The sequence below is a fragment of the Coenobita brevimanus genome, chromosome 57 (assembly GCF_032717465.1).
Source record: "Coenobita brevimanus isolate Jiangsu-jjx chromosome 57, ASM3271746v2, whole genome shotgun sequence".
NCBI lineage: Eukaryota > Metazoa > Arthropoda > Malacostraca > Decapoda > Coenobitidae > Coenobita > Coenobita brevimanus.
The window spans coordinates 6,797,928-6,812,534 of NC_137010.1; positions in this window are offsets into that span (position 1 = coordinate 6,797,928).

Consider the following 14,607-nt stretch of genomic DNA (forward strand, 5'->3'; position numbering starts at 1 on the left):
AGAAGGAACTAAGTAGAGAGGGGGGGGGAAGGGAGAGGAAGGGAAGGACGAGGCAGGAAGAAAGAGAAGAGAGGGGGTGAGTTAGCTTTAAAGAAAGACAAGATGCCTCGAGGCGGGATCAGAGAGAGAAAGAGACGGGGGGGGGGGAGTGGGAGTGAGAGTGGATTCTAAAGGAAAAGGGTTAGAAATTAAAATCTCTCTCTCTCTCTCTCTCTCTCTCTCTCTCTCTCTCTCTCTCAACCATTTCTGAGGTGTTTTTCCCCCTCTCTTTACCCTCAATTTGTATGTAGATGTGCTGTTGTCTAGGAGAGAGAGAGAGAGAGAGAGAGAGAGAGAGAGAGAGAAAGAGAGAGAGAGAGAGAGGGCACGGAAAGGGGTTGTTCGTTCACTATAGGTAAGAACAGTGGAGAGAGAGAGAGAGAGGGAGGGAAGTGAGATACATGGAGGGGCTTAAGGTATATTGTCACACCAACAGGCACCACCATCTGTATGTATACGGGACTAAGTGAATTGTGTGTGTGTGTGTGTGTGTGTGTGTGTGTGTGTGTGTGTGTGTGTGTGTGTGTGTGTGTGTGTGTGTGTGTGTGTGTGTGTGTAATGCTCATATAACAGGAATGGAGGAAAAAAGAAGGATGGAAGGAAGGGAGTTAGGGAGGGAGGGAGGAAGTGAAAGAAAAAAAAATAGGGAAATACAAAAGAATGGAAGGAAATCGTGAAGATGAATGAAGTATGAAAGAAAGAAGCATGAAAAAAATAAATATGAGTTAAGAAGGAAGTAATACGAAATGAAGGAAGAGAGGTCGGAAGGAAGGAAAGTGGTAATGATGAATGATAACAACAACAACGACATTAATAGTAGTAGTAGTAGTAGTAATATTAGTAGTAGTAGTAATTGTAATGATGATGATGATGATGATGATTATAATAATAATAATAAATAATAATAATAAACGAACATACACACAAACCCCCCCCCACACACAAATCTCTCCCCCACACACAAATCCACACCACCACCACCGCTACAGACACCAACAAATAAACAGTAACAATCCCCCTTGCCTTGGACGGGGCTAAATAAATCAATAATCACACGTATGCTAATGATGGCACTCCTTTATTACCAGACTCAATGATGCCACACGCTAATTAGGCCTTGTCATGGCACTGTGGTCGGGAAATAGGGAAGCGTTCGGTAAATCGGGAGGTGTTCGGGATATCGGATTATGTTCGGTAAATCGGAGGTGTTCGGGATATTGATTTGTGTTCGGTAAATCGGGAAGTGTTCGGGGAATCGGTTTATGAATGGTAAATTGGAAACTGATCGGGAAATATGGGTATGTTCGGTAAATTGGGAATTGTTTGGTAAATGGGTAACTGATCGGTAAATAGGTAACTGTGTGGTGAAGCTGCTATTGTTTTCTGTTCGTTATATCGGGAACTGATCGGTAAATCGTAAAATGTTGTCCATTAGGTAAAAAATAGAAAAAAAAGAAAAACAAGCGCTGGTGTTCCGGGGAAAAAAATTATTGCAGTTTGTCGAACATATTTCACGTTTAGCCGGATGCTTTGGGATTGCTGTGTTTGTTTATATGTTTGTTTTAGCTGCCCAGTTTTAATTTTATCTTTGTGTTTATTTGTTCATCATTAAATTTGTTTATATTTCAGCCATTTATTATTTCAGGGGTATGTAGAATGACAGTCCGTTTTGTTTCGTGAATAATATACGCGTTACGTAGAGGACTGTTTTTTTTTATTACTGTGTTTAATTAAAATAAAAGAAGGATATGGCTTTATTAATCGTCTACAAAGCCATATTATGAAGACCATTTTACATGAACTATTTTGTGTATACAGTTAGTTTGGTTTATTGTATTTTATTTTCGCACATATCCTTTTTTTTTTTTTTCAATATTCTGGTCGCCCTTTTGACAGGCTTTTAGTTAGTGAAGTCAGTGTATTTATTTATTTATTTATTTATGTGTTTGTTTGTTTTTAAGGTTCATTGCTTTTTTCAACGGTTGTTTTTTTTTTTATATATTTTCTGCTACTACCACCGGACAAGTTTCTTTTTTTCTTTTTTTTTTCTTTAACCCCTTCACTACGATGATCCGTTTTATATTTTATTCTTGCTATCGTTAGGCTGTTTCACTTAAATTAGGAAAAACCTCGTGGTGAAGGGGTTGAAAATTGGTAAATACTAAATCATGAGTAGGGTTAGTCCATTATTGCTCTGAACACACACACACACACACACACACACACACACACACACACACACACACACACACACACACACACACACACACACACACACACACACACACAGTCTATTACTTGTGCTCATGAAGGCATAAAATCTATATGAACTTCAACATTTCAACACGTTTTTTAAAACTTAATATCATTCACACTTTTTCATGCACGACCCAGAATCGATGTTATTATTATTTACCTGGATTTGATGACAGGTGTGGCCTAATGAGCACGTTATTTATCACGGGTATCGCACGTGCAGTAATACCAGTCCCAGTCCAGCCGGTGTGGTATTATTTCACGCTAGTTGGTATTATTATTATTATTATTATTATTATTATTATTATTATTATTTGGTATTACTGAATATTAAATGGGCAGGGTTTTTGAATATTTTTTTTCCTTGCAGGTGAGGTGAATGGCCATACAATTACTCCAAGAATCAGAATCTGCCTGTCTGTATGTATGTATCACTGTCTTGTTTTGTTTGTCTTGAGCTGTCTTTTTCAGTGTCTGCCTGTGTGTATGTATGTGTATCTGTCTTGCTTTAATTGTCTTTATCTTTTTTTCTGTGCGTCCTCTGCTTATTTATATATTTATCCGTATTTGTGTCCACTCAATTCAGGGCAACGATGTGAAGTGTAGTAACTCTAGATTGAAGTGTAGAAGCAGAGGGGTTGAGTGGAGTGGAATGAAGGGGTTGCAAATGAATGGGTGTGAGGCTGTACAGTATATGGAGGAGGGTGGAGTGAGGCGGAAGGAAGGAGTGCAGCGAGTTAGGATAAGACTGAGGAAGGAAGGAATGCAGCGAGTTAGGATGATGCTAGTCAAGAGGAAGTGCTGTGGAAAGGTTGTAGAGCATTAGCATAGTCTTCTTCTGCCTCTGAGCTACGTAAAATAAGCTGCAAAAGGACGAAACTCTGAGCCAAGTTAGGGTGAAAGGAGTATAGCAGAGTATCAAGATGGGAATGTATGTGCAGGAGGATGGAAATAGTTTAAAAAGAAGAAAAACATAAATCTAATTAGGAGTATAGTGAGTGAATTAGTATATTTTTGCGAAGTGTATGCAAGAGGAGGATGTAAAGGAGAATGTGCGGTATAATTTTTCGCATTACTGTCTTCTAACCTTTCGCCAAATCCTAAATCCATCCAACGCTCCATAAATCCTCTCTTATCCCAGCGCGTCCGTTCGGATTTTAAAGATAATGTTTTCGGAAGGTTGGGTGTTTTGGGATGCTGCTTTCTTTCTTTCTTTTTTTTATTATTGAGGTGTTATTTGGAATTTCTCTCTCTCTCTCTCTCTCTCTCTTAGCTGAAGGAAATCGCCCGGTGTTAATTAGGCGAAAGGGTTAAGTAATAAAAAAAAAAAAACCGGCCTTAATTCAACAGCAACAACAACAACAACAAGAGGCCGTCAGAGATAATGCAAGTAAAATGAACAATAGATTTTCAATATTGTGATTAAAGCAAGGAAAGGCTTTTGTTCTGAGAGAGAGAGAGAGAGAGAGAGAGAGAGAGAGAGAGAGAGAGAGAGAGAGAGAGAGAGAGAGAGAGAAAGCAGCAGGTGAACGAAGAGGTGAAAATGAAGAGAGAAGATAAAAAGAAATATTTAAAGAAAGAAATAAGGGAGAGAATGAAGGAGGGAAGGAAAAAAAAGTGAAAAAAGAAAGAAAGGAAGAGGGAAGGAAAAAAGAAATGAAAGAAGGAAAGATTGATGAAGGAATGGAAGGAAGGAATGGCGGAAGAAAGGAAGGAGACAAGGAAGGGAAAAAAACGACAAGGGAGGAGGGATCGAGCATGGAAGGAAGGAAGGAATGGCGAAGGAAAGAAAACGGGACGGAAAGACTTACGGACGTGAAAAATGTAAAAAAGGAATGAATGAAAAGAGATGTGAAGATGGAAGTGAGGGAAGGCAGGAATGAAGAAGGGAAGCAGTGACAGAAGGAAGGACGATTGAAAAGAAGGAAGGAAGAGACGAGGAAAAATTAAAGGAGAAATGAGGAAAGGAAAGAAGATGAAGGAAAGGTAAGTCAAGGTAAACATGACAGAGGGGAAGGAAGGAGAGAAGGGGGATGAGGGATGAGGGTGGAAGGAAATAAAAGGAGGGAAAGCGGACACACACACACACACACACACACACACACACACACACACACACACACACACACAAGCATACGTTCATACCATCACCTTACACACACAGTCATCCTATACTGGCATACCAGGTTACAGAAAAACGCACACACAAGCAAACATATTGACACACACACACACACATAAAGAAGAGTCCTACACACACAAACACTCACACAACCTCTCTTTCACACACACACACACACACACACACACACACACACGCACTCTCTCTCTCTCTCTCTCGCTTTCTTTAACTTTGTGCTATTTCTGTCCATCTAACTAAGTATCGAGAAATCTACATCTGAGTCTCTCTCTCTCTCTCTCTCTCTCTCTCTCTCTCTCTCTCTCTCTCTCTCTCTCTAATAATTGAAGAGTGAATGGGGCATGACTGGAGGCTTTTGTCATTTTCCACTGCAGTGTCGTCCTCTTTTTCAGTTATATTTACAGTATGAGAAGTGAGAGGCTGGAGGAAACTACTACTACTACAAAAGTTCGCGAGAGCACATCCACAACCGGCCAGACATTGACCTTGACCCCTGACCTTGACCTTCGATCCATCTACACCAAAATCGAATACATACACACTGCATATATACACACTGCATACATACACACTACATACATACACGGGGCCGGACTCTGCAACAACAGCCAAATGCTCCTGCTACGTGGCTAACAATAGGCAGACGTAAACATTGGATGGCGAGAACCGTCCATCAGTCAAGCACTCAGCACCACCGTCCTTCAGGCATCAGTAGCACCTGCAGTATACCAGAGTGCTTGAAATATGGCCCAGCACACCACACCACACCACACCACACCCCTTCCATCAATAAAAGACGCCACGTATCCGTCTCCCATGCATCAATAACACCAGCAATATCGAAGAGTGCTTGAAACACACCCCGCCACACCACACCCCAACTCACTGCATTCCACACCACATCCCACCACACCTCACCACACCACGCAACATCACGTCACACATCACTACACTCCACGTCACACAACACTGTACCGTTTGACGCGACACCATTGAACACCACACTACTCCAGCAACACCACACCACCACACCACACCTCACACCACCGCACTACACCACAAAGCACTTTACCACATCTCACCCCATCCCACCCCACCCCATCTCGCTCCACCCCACCCCATCCCACCCCACCCCATCACGCTCCACCCCACCCCACCCCACCCCACCATATCACGCCAGCACCCCACACACCACTTCACCTGTCTAACGCTATGACAGGTATTTATCCCAGGGGCCATTCGCTAGACAGGCATGAATAGCTGATTAAGACAGTATTTATTGATGACGCCAAAGATGGGTGGTGTGGAGCTGTCTCTCTGTGTATCCGTCTCTCTGTGCATCTCTGTCTGTCTGTCTGTCTGTCTCTTTGCCTCTTTGTTTACTGAATATAGAATTTGTGTACGTTTTTTCCTCTCAGTCCGTTCGTGTATATAATTCTGTTTTTCTATGTAGTGTATGTGTTGGATATGTTTACCGTGTGTCTGTGTGTGTTTTTGTGTATTTCTGTATCTTGTGTCTCTGTCTTACTGTCTATCTTCATGTCTTTTATATGTAACTGTCTATCTATCAGTCCATTTAGCTTTCTGTTTATCAGTTTATGTCCAGCCATCTGTCAGTTTATCATTCTATCTACTTGTCTGTCTGTCTTCCTGTGTGGCGCTTTACTTATATATTTATTTATAATTTTCTGTATTTCTATCTCTGTATTTCTCTCATCTGTCTGTTGCCAGGCACCTAATCCTCGAGTTCATCTATGGAGGACGTGACAGAAATACCTCCTCTCTCTCTCTCTCTCTCTCTCTCTCTCTCTCTCTCTCTCTCTCTCTCGGCTATGTACAGTACCGTATATCTATGTGCGTGTGTTTTGTCTGTTTCTATATAACTCTTTATAAATCAGTCTATCCAAATATCAGTCCATATCTTTCTGTGTCAGTCTGTATCTTTGTCTACTTGTGTCTGCCTGTCTATCTATCAGTCTGTTCCTGTGCCAGCATCATGTTAAGGGATAATGTCGATAAATGAACCTCTAGCTATTTTCTGCCCCTACTCAGTGACGACCCTTCCTGGCACAAGCCTTGAGAAATTTGGAGATGTTTTTGCCACAGTCACTTTAAATGAACTCAGGGATAAGGCGTTTGGTAGTAGATAGACCGATAGACAGTATATACAGACAGACAGATAGACAGACAAGTGAAGAGATAGATAAAATGTAAGATAGCATTCCTTTAGCTCACGTTAATAGCAATCAATTCCCACCACTCGACTGAATATCATCGTGTTTGTTGATTGACTGCCCTCGTTAGTTTAGGCTCTCTTCTCGGTGAGTCAGTTAGCCTATTGAGAGCTGGCTTGATGAGAGAGAGAGAGAGAGAGAGGGTTACGCTATCCAGATCGCATTGCCCAATCAGGTCCATTTCACTCAGAGCAAACCATTTCTCCACCTTCACTGCCTCCCTGACTGGTCTCTGATTGGTCTGCCTACTGCGCCCCTTATTGATCTCTGGCCTTTCTACTGCCTCTGATGGTTTGATTGGTCTGCCTGCTGCCTCTGATTGGTCTCTCTACTGCCTCTGATTGGTCTGCCTGCTGCCTTTGACTGGTCTCTGATTGGTCTCTCTGCTGCCTCTGATTGGTCTGCCTACTGCTTCTGATTGGTCTGTGATTGGTCTGCTTACTGCCTCTGATTGGTCTGCCTGCTGCTTCTAATTGGTCTTCGATTGGTCATCTTACAGCCTCTGATTGGTCTCTGATTGGTCTGCCTACTGCTTCTGATTGGTCTTTGATTGGTCTGCTCACAGCCTCTGATTGGTCTGTGGTTAGTCTCCCTAGTGTCTTTTATTGCTCTCCCAGCCACCTCATACTGGTCTCCCGTTCGCCTCTGACTGGTCTCAGATTGGTCTTCTTACTGCCTCTGAGTGCTCTCCGTATTTTGGTCTGGTATCCCTTCGGTCCTTCAAGAGGCCAGGGACTGTGTTTAGTTTGAGGTTTCCGTCGGCATACCATTACACCTTTCACTGGTAGGCATGCATTGAGTTACTGTATGTAGGTCCACGCCAGACCGTTTTCATCAGCTGAGGGAAATCGCAGTTGTAAGGGGATACACACACACACACACACACACACACACACACACACACACACACACACACACACACACACACACACACACACACACACACACACACACACACAATATAAAACTATCTCTATGCGCTGTCCAGTATATTTTGAAACAGGAAGGATCTTTTTGAAATACCGGATCTATTGTATCTTAACCCTCTGATGGTGGGGACAACTCTAGCTTTCCATTTCAGCCTACCCCAGACGATTTTATTCAGCTGAGGGAGTGATAGGAGGCCGAGAATTTCAATATCGCCACCACTACCCCTTCACTCTTGGGGACAACTCTAGCATTCAATATATTCCATATCCCGTAACGCCAGACGATGATATATCCAGCCGAGATTGAAGCAGACGACCCGTAACACCTCGTCCTTAGCGATTTACTTTCCAAACTACCCATTAATATCTTCATTTTCTGCTTCTTATCTCTTTTTAACGTCGACTTATTCTAGCATGACTAACACACGAGGAAATAGCAACGGAGCGGAATCAGAAATAGACTGGTAAGGAGGAGGTGTTACTAAGCTTCCTATATAACCTCACCAGAAATACGGCCCCTAAAGTGTGTTAATAAGCGTATAATGTCACAGTTTAGTGCTCAGTACATTAAATACGAGCTAGACTAAAACAGAAATGTAGAGAGAAATACGGTTCGCTCCATTTTTTTTTTTTTTTTTTTTTTTTTGAGACGGGAAAATATAGGCCGGTCCGTAATTTCCCTCTGTTTAATTTGTGTGTTTCGGGGACGGCTCATTCTGCTGGTGTGGGACTGCGGTTTTGCATCCTGTCATAAATTATCAACCACACAGCCAAGGGACGTAAAGAATTAGGCAATATGAGGAATGAAAAAGTTGATGGGAAGTAGAGAATTGAGATAACACAGAACTACCCATTATAGCGAAAAACAACGCTCATCTCTAGATTTTATTTACCTAGAATTACAAACATAAAGATAATAAACAGGCCTAAAGTTCAATATTTTCCCGGAATAGATCAAATAAAGCTAAATACTCGAAATGATACACGGCCCAGGTGTTCGTTTCATCTGTCGCTTAGGTAACCATATTTCTTTCCATATAAACACACACACACGCTGGTACGCCAAAACACACACACACACACACACAGGTACGTGTACACATGCGCTCGTGCACACGGTTTTAAACATACGCGAACGCTTACCTCAAGGTTATAAACTCGGGCCATCGTAAACATACACGCACACACACACATAGCCCTAAATGCGCACACACACACACACACACACACAAATAAAGTCAAATGGTGGCTCGTTAGGACTGGGGGGGGGTGTCTGTTGGGGGCTGGTGCCGTTGGGGGCTGGTGAGGGCTGTTGGGGGCTGATGAGGGCTAGTGGGGGCTGGTGAGGGCAAATGGGGGCTGGTGGGGGCTGGGTAATTACTTTCGAGGGACTGGAAAGTTTTGTTTACTGGCGGTAGAAAAAAAAAATGAAAATATCACGTGTGTGTGTGTGTGTGTGTGTGTGTGTGTGTGTGTGTGTGTGTGTGTGTGTGTGTGTGTGTTTGTGTGTGTGTGTGTGCGCGCACTTGAAGTCCATGTTTAACTATGTGTTACACATATCTCAAGTTTGTTTATATTTCGGTAATAATATATAAATATGGAGAGAGAGAGAGAGATTGTTCTTGTTCTTGTAACTGCTTGCATGTAAGCTTGTACATATACAGTATACTAACATATACTGCATATAGACATCATGTATACTGTACATATATGTAACTGTGAACGTCTCGGTGTGTGTGTGTGTGTGTGTGTGTGTGTGTGTGTGTGTGTGTGTGTGTGTGTGTGTGTGTGTGTCTATGCAATCAGAGGACACTATGAATACAAAGTAGCTGTACTGTATGTAATTTCACCTCTTTTACCCTACCATGACCTTTTCCTCCGCCTCGCCTCCCTTCCTTTCCTTATACTCACCACCTTCCACAAGAGAAGTTGCCAAGTTGTAGTATCTAAATCTCGCTAAATTTGCTATTAAAAACCACACACACACACACACACACACACACACACACACACACACACACACACACACACACACACACACACACACACACACACACACACACACTGAAAATAACTAGAAAAAGTGCTGAAATATCTAAAACGTCTCCAGTACTTTATGCAGTCTGTAGAATATCGCCATACTTTGTAAATATCTCTAGAATATCTGTAATACTAGTTTTAAAGAGTATAATATCGCTCATACTTTGTCTAAAAAATGTCTAGAATATTGCTTTTATATTATGAGAAAATCTAGAAGTAAATAATTCTAGATCAAATGGAAAAAACCTATACTGACAACTCGGTCCCTCTTTTTCAGGAGATTTAACACCCTTTGCCGTGTGTATATATAGCGTGTAGCACCCGTCTGGCACAGCACTCCAGCCTTTTTCGTCCCAGCTGTCTAATATAAGAGTTATCCGATACTCGCAGTTCTTCATGGCACAGCCTTGATATGTGACAGATCCTTGACATGTTGTGGCCTGATTCTGTCTTCGTTATTTGATTATTTCACAGTTTCCTTCCTATCTGTCCTTTTTTTTTTTTTATACTGCTCTTTTAATGCAAATAAGGCGTATCAATAAAAATTCTATTATTTAGACTCTTCAACCCGATGACGTCTTGTTTTGCTTTTCCTAACGTAAGACTGTTTATTCAGCATAAGGTATGGCCCTCGTAGTGAAGGGGTTAATGACGGTTGTTTTAACACTTTGCACTTTCAAAAAAAACTCCCCGCAGATGAAAAATTTAAATACATAAACATTATTTAAAAAAATAAAAACATAATTGTAATGAAGAAATTAACTTTGACTTTAATCTTGTTCCTTCACTCTAACTTGGCTAAAAATTTCGTTCTTTCGCAGACTATTTCCCATAACAGTGTCAGAATAGAACACTACTATGACCCTGCATCCTTTCCACAGCACTTATTCGTGACTAGCAGCATATTCTACTACTAATCTCGTGTTACGGCTCAGAATTCAGGATAAGGAGATGGCATTTACTCGCCTAATTAAAGTGAAGGGAGTATAGTGACCTTGATTTTTTAACCTCTAATAACAGCTTTACCCGCCGCATCTTCAGGTATTACGTAACTTCTCTACATTTCATACTTTTTCTTCCACATCCTTGGGTCTCCTCTGAATTTTCCTTCAGTATATATTTTGACTTTCATTCGTTTATTTATTTATTTTAATTGAGGGAAATTCCTATGAATGTCTGATGAAGGAAAGAGACTGACCGCCGAAGTGTGTGGTCGGGAACAAGGCCCCGGAATCATATGTCTAACCATCCCTCTATCTTCATCCATCCATCTATCCATTCATCCATCCATCCATCATCCATCCATGTGTGTAGTCATCTATCCATCCGTTCATACATCAATCTATCCATCCAACCTATATCTCAGATTTCCTTTCCAGTCATTCTGTAGTTGATGTTGTAGATGGCCAGTGTTCTGCTTATGTCGTCAGTAGTGGTGTTCCTTAGGGTTGTGCCCTTTCACCACTTCTGTTCCTTCTAACTTGTACATCTAGAACAGTTCCTTCATCCGATGCTCACTCCACACTTCACACTTCCTCTCGCTTCTCACAGCTCCTCTCTCAGATCAGAACAGTCACGGGATGAGGCCTTGTCACACTTTCACAAGTCTTACTCATGATTACCCTCTTACCTTCGATAGTACACAACTCTTTCTTCTACCATCTTCCTTACTGCTTGGTGTCTCTTGTGATCTCATTGAAAAACCACATTACTTCACTTGCAAAATCAGTTTAACAGAGGTTAGATGCTCTCAGCACACTTCTTACGTTCTTTAGCCTTACTCATTTGCATAGTACCGGAGCCTCATTCGCCCTTTAGTGGAGTTATAGCTCGTAAAGAAGGGGGGGGGGAGGCCTTCTTACTACACTTCTAAATTGGGTGGAGTTAAAAGCTTTTCATCTCATGAGTTCCCTTCCTCTCCTCTCAGTTCTCCACCTACTTCTCATTGCCACAGTGTTGGATCTGTCTTTTCAGTTGCCTCTGCTATGGTCACTTGTTGTCAACTCTGCCAGCTCCCGTCCTCATTACCAGCACCAGCCCCGCCACACACACACCACTTTCCTGACCAACTCTTTGATGCCAGTTAATCAATATTCCTGGTCTTTCATGTGCAGTCTGTCAACTCTGGAGCTGTGTTCCTCGTCATTCCCTCTGCCTATGACCTCCAGGCTTTTAAACGCAATGTGTCTGGGCATAATGGTTAGAAAAGTGGTCTGCTGTTTGGAAGTACGCAAGTTCAAATGCAAGCTGGGATGCGGAAGTCAAAATGATTTGGATTCATTTAGAGAGACTTTAATAATCTTTCACATATCCCACCGTCGTTACAAAATAACTCCTCTGACACCATTACACCAGTCCTGAAGAAGACAGACCTTGCATGTATTCAGTATGAACGGTGTGCATTAGCGCCGGTGGTGACATGACCTTCGTGTATTCAATATGGACGGTGTGCATTAGCCACGGTGGTGACGTCTGAACGTGTGACAAATGTGAAGACTGTTGGGCCTTAGGTATCGGACCATCAGCCTTATGCCCTGGGTCGGGACACATACACGTGTACGTGTGTGTGTGTGTGTGTGTGTGTGTGTGTGTGTGTGTTTGAGGGGATATTGATTATGTTTTCTTTTCTTGGGAGCGACAGGTTTAACATACTCTCAGCTCTTGATCTTTCTTTTTAAAAATTATGCAGTCATATATGTATCTTACTGTCAGGCAATCATTAGGTCTGTCTTCTGGTGAGTACATAGTTTGACTTTCTCCTTCTCTTCCCATCCGTTCATGCAGTTGTCCTTGAACGAACTTATCCTTCCATCCTTCCAACCATTCGACCATGTGTTCATCCATACACTCCTCTCTTCACATTTCATCCATCCATCCACCCATCCATCCAACCATCCAGCCATCTATCCAGCCATCCATTCATACATCCTGCCATATATCAAACCATCCATCCATTGATACATCCAATCACGTTGTTTATTGATTCCTTTCTTATTTTCCCCTACCGGCATTTGATAAGGGGGGAGGAGGAAGGGCAAATGTAGGGTGTTCACTTCTCGCTTAAGGTAATATCTGTGCTCTCTCTCTCTCTCTCTCTCTCTCTCTCTCTCTCTCTCTCTCTCTCTCTCTCTCTCTCAGGAAGAAGTATATCATTCAAATGTTGATGCAGATGTTTCTCTCAGCCCCTCCCTTTATCTCTCCTTGCCTCCTCTCTCTCTCTCTCTCTCTCTCTCTCTCTCTCTCTCTCTCTCTCTCTCTCTCTCTCTCTTCTCTCTCTCTCTCTCTCTCTCTCTCACATCTGTCTTACTTTTTCACCCCCTCCTTTTCTCTCCCTTCTCTTCATCCTTCCTTCTCGGCACTTCCCTCCCTTCTTGTATCTCTCCCTTCATCGCTTCCTCTCCCCCCTACTTTGTTCCCTCCCTCCCTTCTTGAGTTCCTTCCCTCTCCTCCTCCCTTCCCATACTTCCTTCCCCGCCCTTTTTCGTACCACCCCCCCTTCTTCCTTCCCTTTCCTTACCTCCCTTCCAGTTCCCTCCCTATGGTTCTGTCTGTCTGTCTGTCTCTCTCTCTCTCTCTCTCTCTCTCTCTCTCTCTCTCTCACTCTCACCTCTCCCTTCCTCTGCCCCCTTTTCCTTCCCTCTTTCCCTCCCTCCCCAAGACACTAGAGGGAAAATCGATTGTTCCCTTCTCTATCTATTATGTACCTCTCTCTCTCTCTCTCTCTCTCTCTCTCTCTCTCTCTCTCTCTCTCTCTCTCTCTCTCTCTCTCCAGATCAGTAATAATAATAATACATCAAAATCTCTAAACTTACTTGGCGGTGACATCATTAATTACAGTATTAGTGCTACTCTAGTGTTATATTTTTTTTCTCAGCTGATATTTTTCTTTTTCTGACATATATATTTTCCAACTACCGGTACAAGGTAATTATCTGTTGAATATTACTTACGGTATTGTCGAGTAGTTCACCCACCTGCCACAGCACTCAAGAAAAGTATGCAACAGTTCGAAAATCCTTGCCAAACAGAACCGAACTTCGAGTGTACAGTGTCCGTGTTAGTTGGGGGGAGTGTGAGCGGCGTGTAACCTCTCCCTACCACCTCCAAGGGGCAACTGAAGCTCCTGGCAGTGGCACTCGCTGGCTGGCTCCCCCTTGCCGAGTCACCCCTTGTTTCCCACCCTCATTTCCACTGATTTGCCAAGTGTCTAAATCATTCCCATTTTATTTTTGCTTCCCCGTGAATCTGCACGTGACTCATTTATATATTTTATTTATATTTATGCCTCCCTCTTTTTTGGTTATATATTTCTGAGGGATTTTGTCATTACATGCAACTCGAATTAAAGGGAGGTGTGTGTGTGTGTGTGTGTGTGTGTGTGTGTGTGTGTGTGTGGGAGCGTGTTCGAGTTGGCATTAATATAGAGGTTAATGCTTTTTTTTTTTTTTCGATGTTTTTAGTGGGCTTTAATCACTCACGTCAAACAACAGGTGAGAGAGAGAGAGAGAGAGAGAGAGAGAGAGAGAGAGAGAGAGAGAGAGAGAGGATTTAATCAGCTAGTGCCTGTTTTTTTTTTTTTTTTTATTGCCTCATCAGAAACGTAGGGTCGCAGGTCTGTACCACTCCGTCGCACTGGCCTGAGGACAGGTGCTGCAGCAGGCCCATGTGCCCGGCTCAGGAAAGATGGACGTCCCTGCCCTTCAGAGTCCCGGGTCACCCCTGGGCAAGGTGTAGCTCCCGTTAGCTCGCCAAATGGTAGTAGGTGGATGGTTACCTTCGTTGCGGGAGGTACCACCATGGGTGTGACGAGCCATTGCCGGTAGCTGTCCTTGCACAACACTCCCAGGCGGGGAACTCAGCCATGTATACCAAGCAGTCTCCAGTGCACCGCTGATCCTCTTGGGGTCTATGCCTCCTCCATTTTCCCTGCACCTCGCCTTGTGGAAGGACCATGTTCCGATTCTAGCGA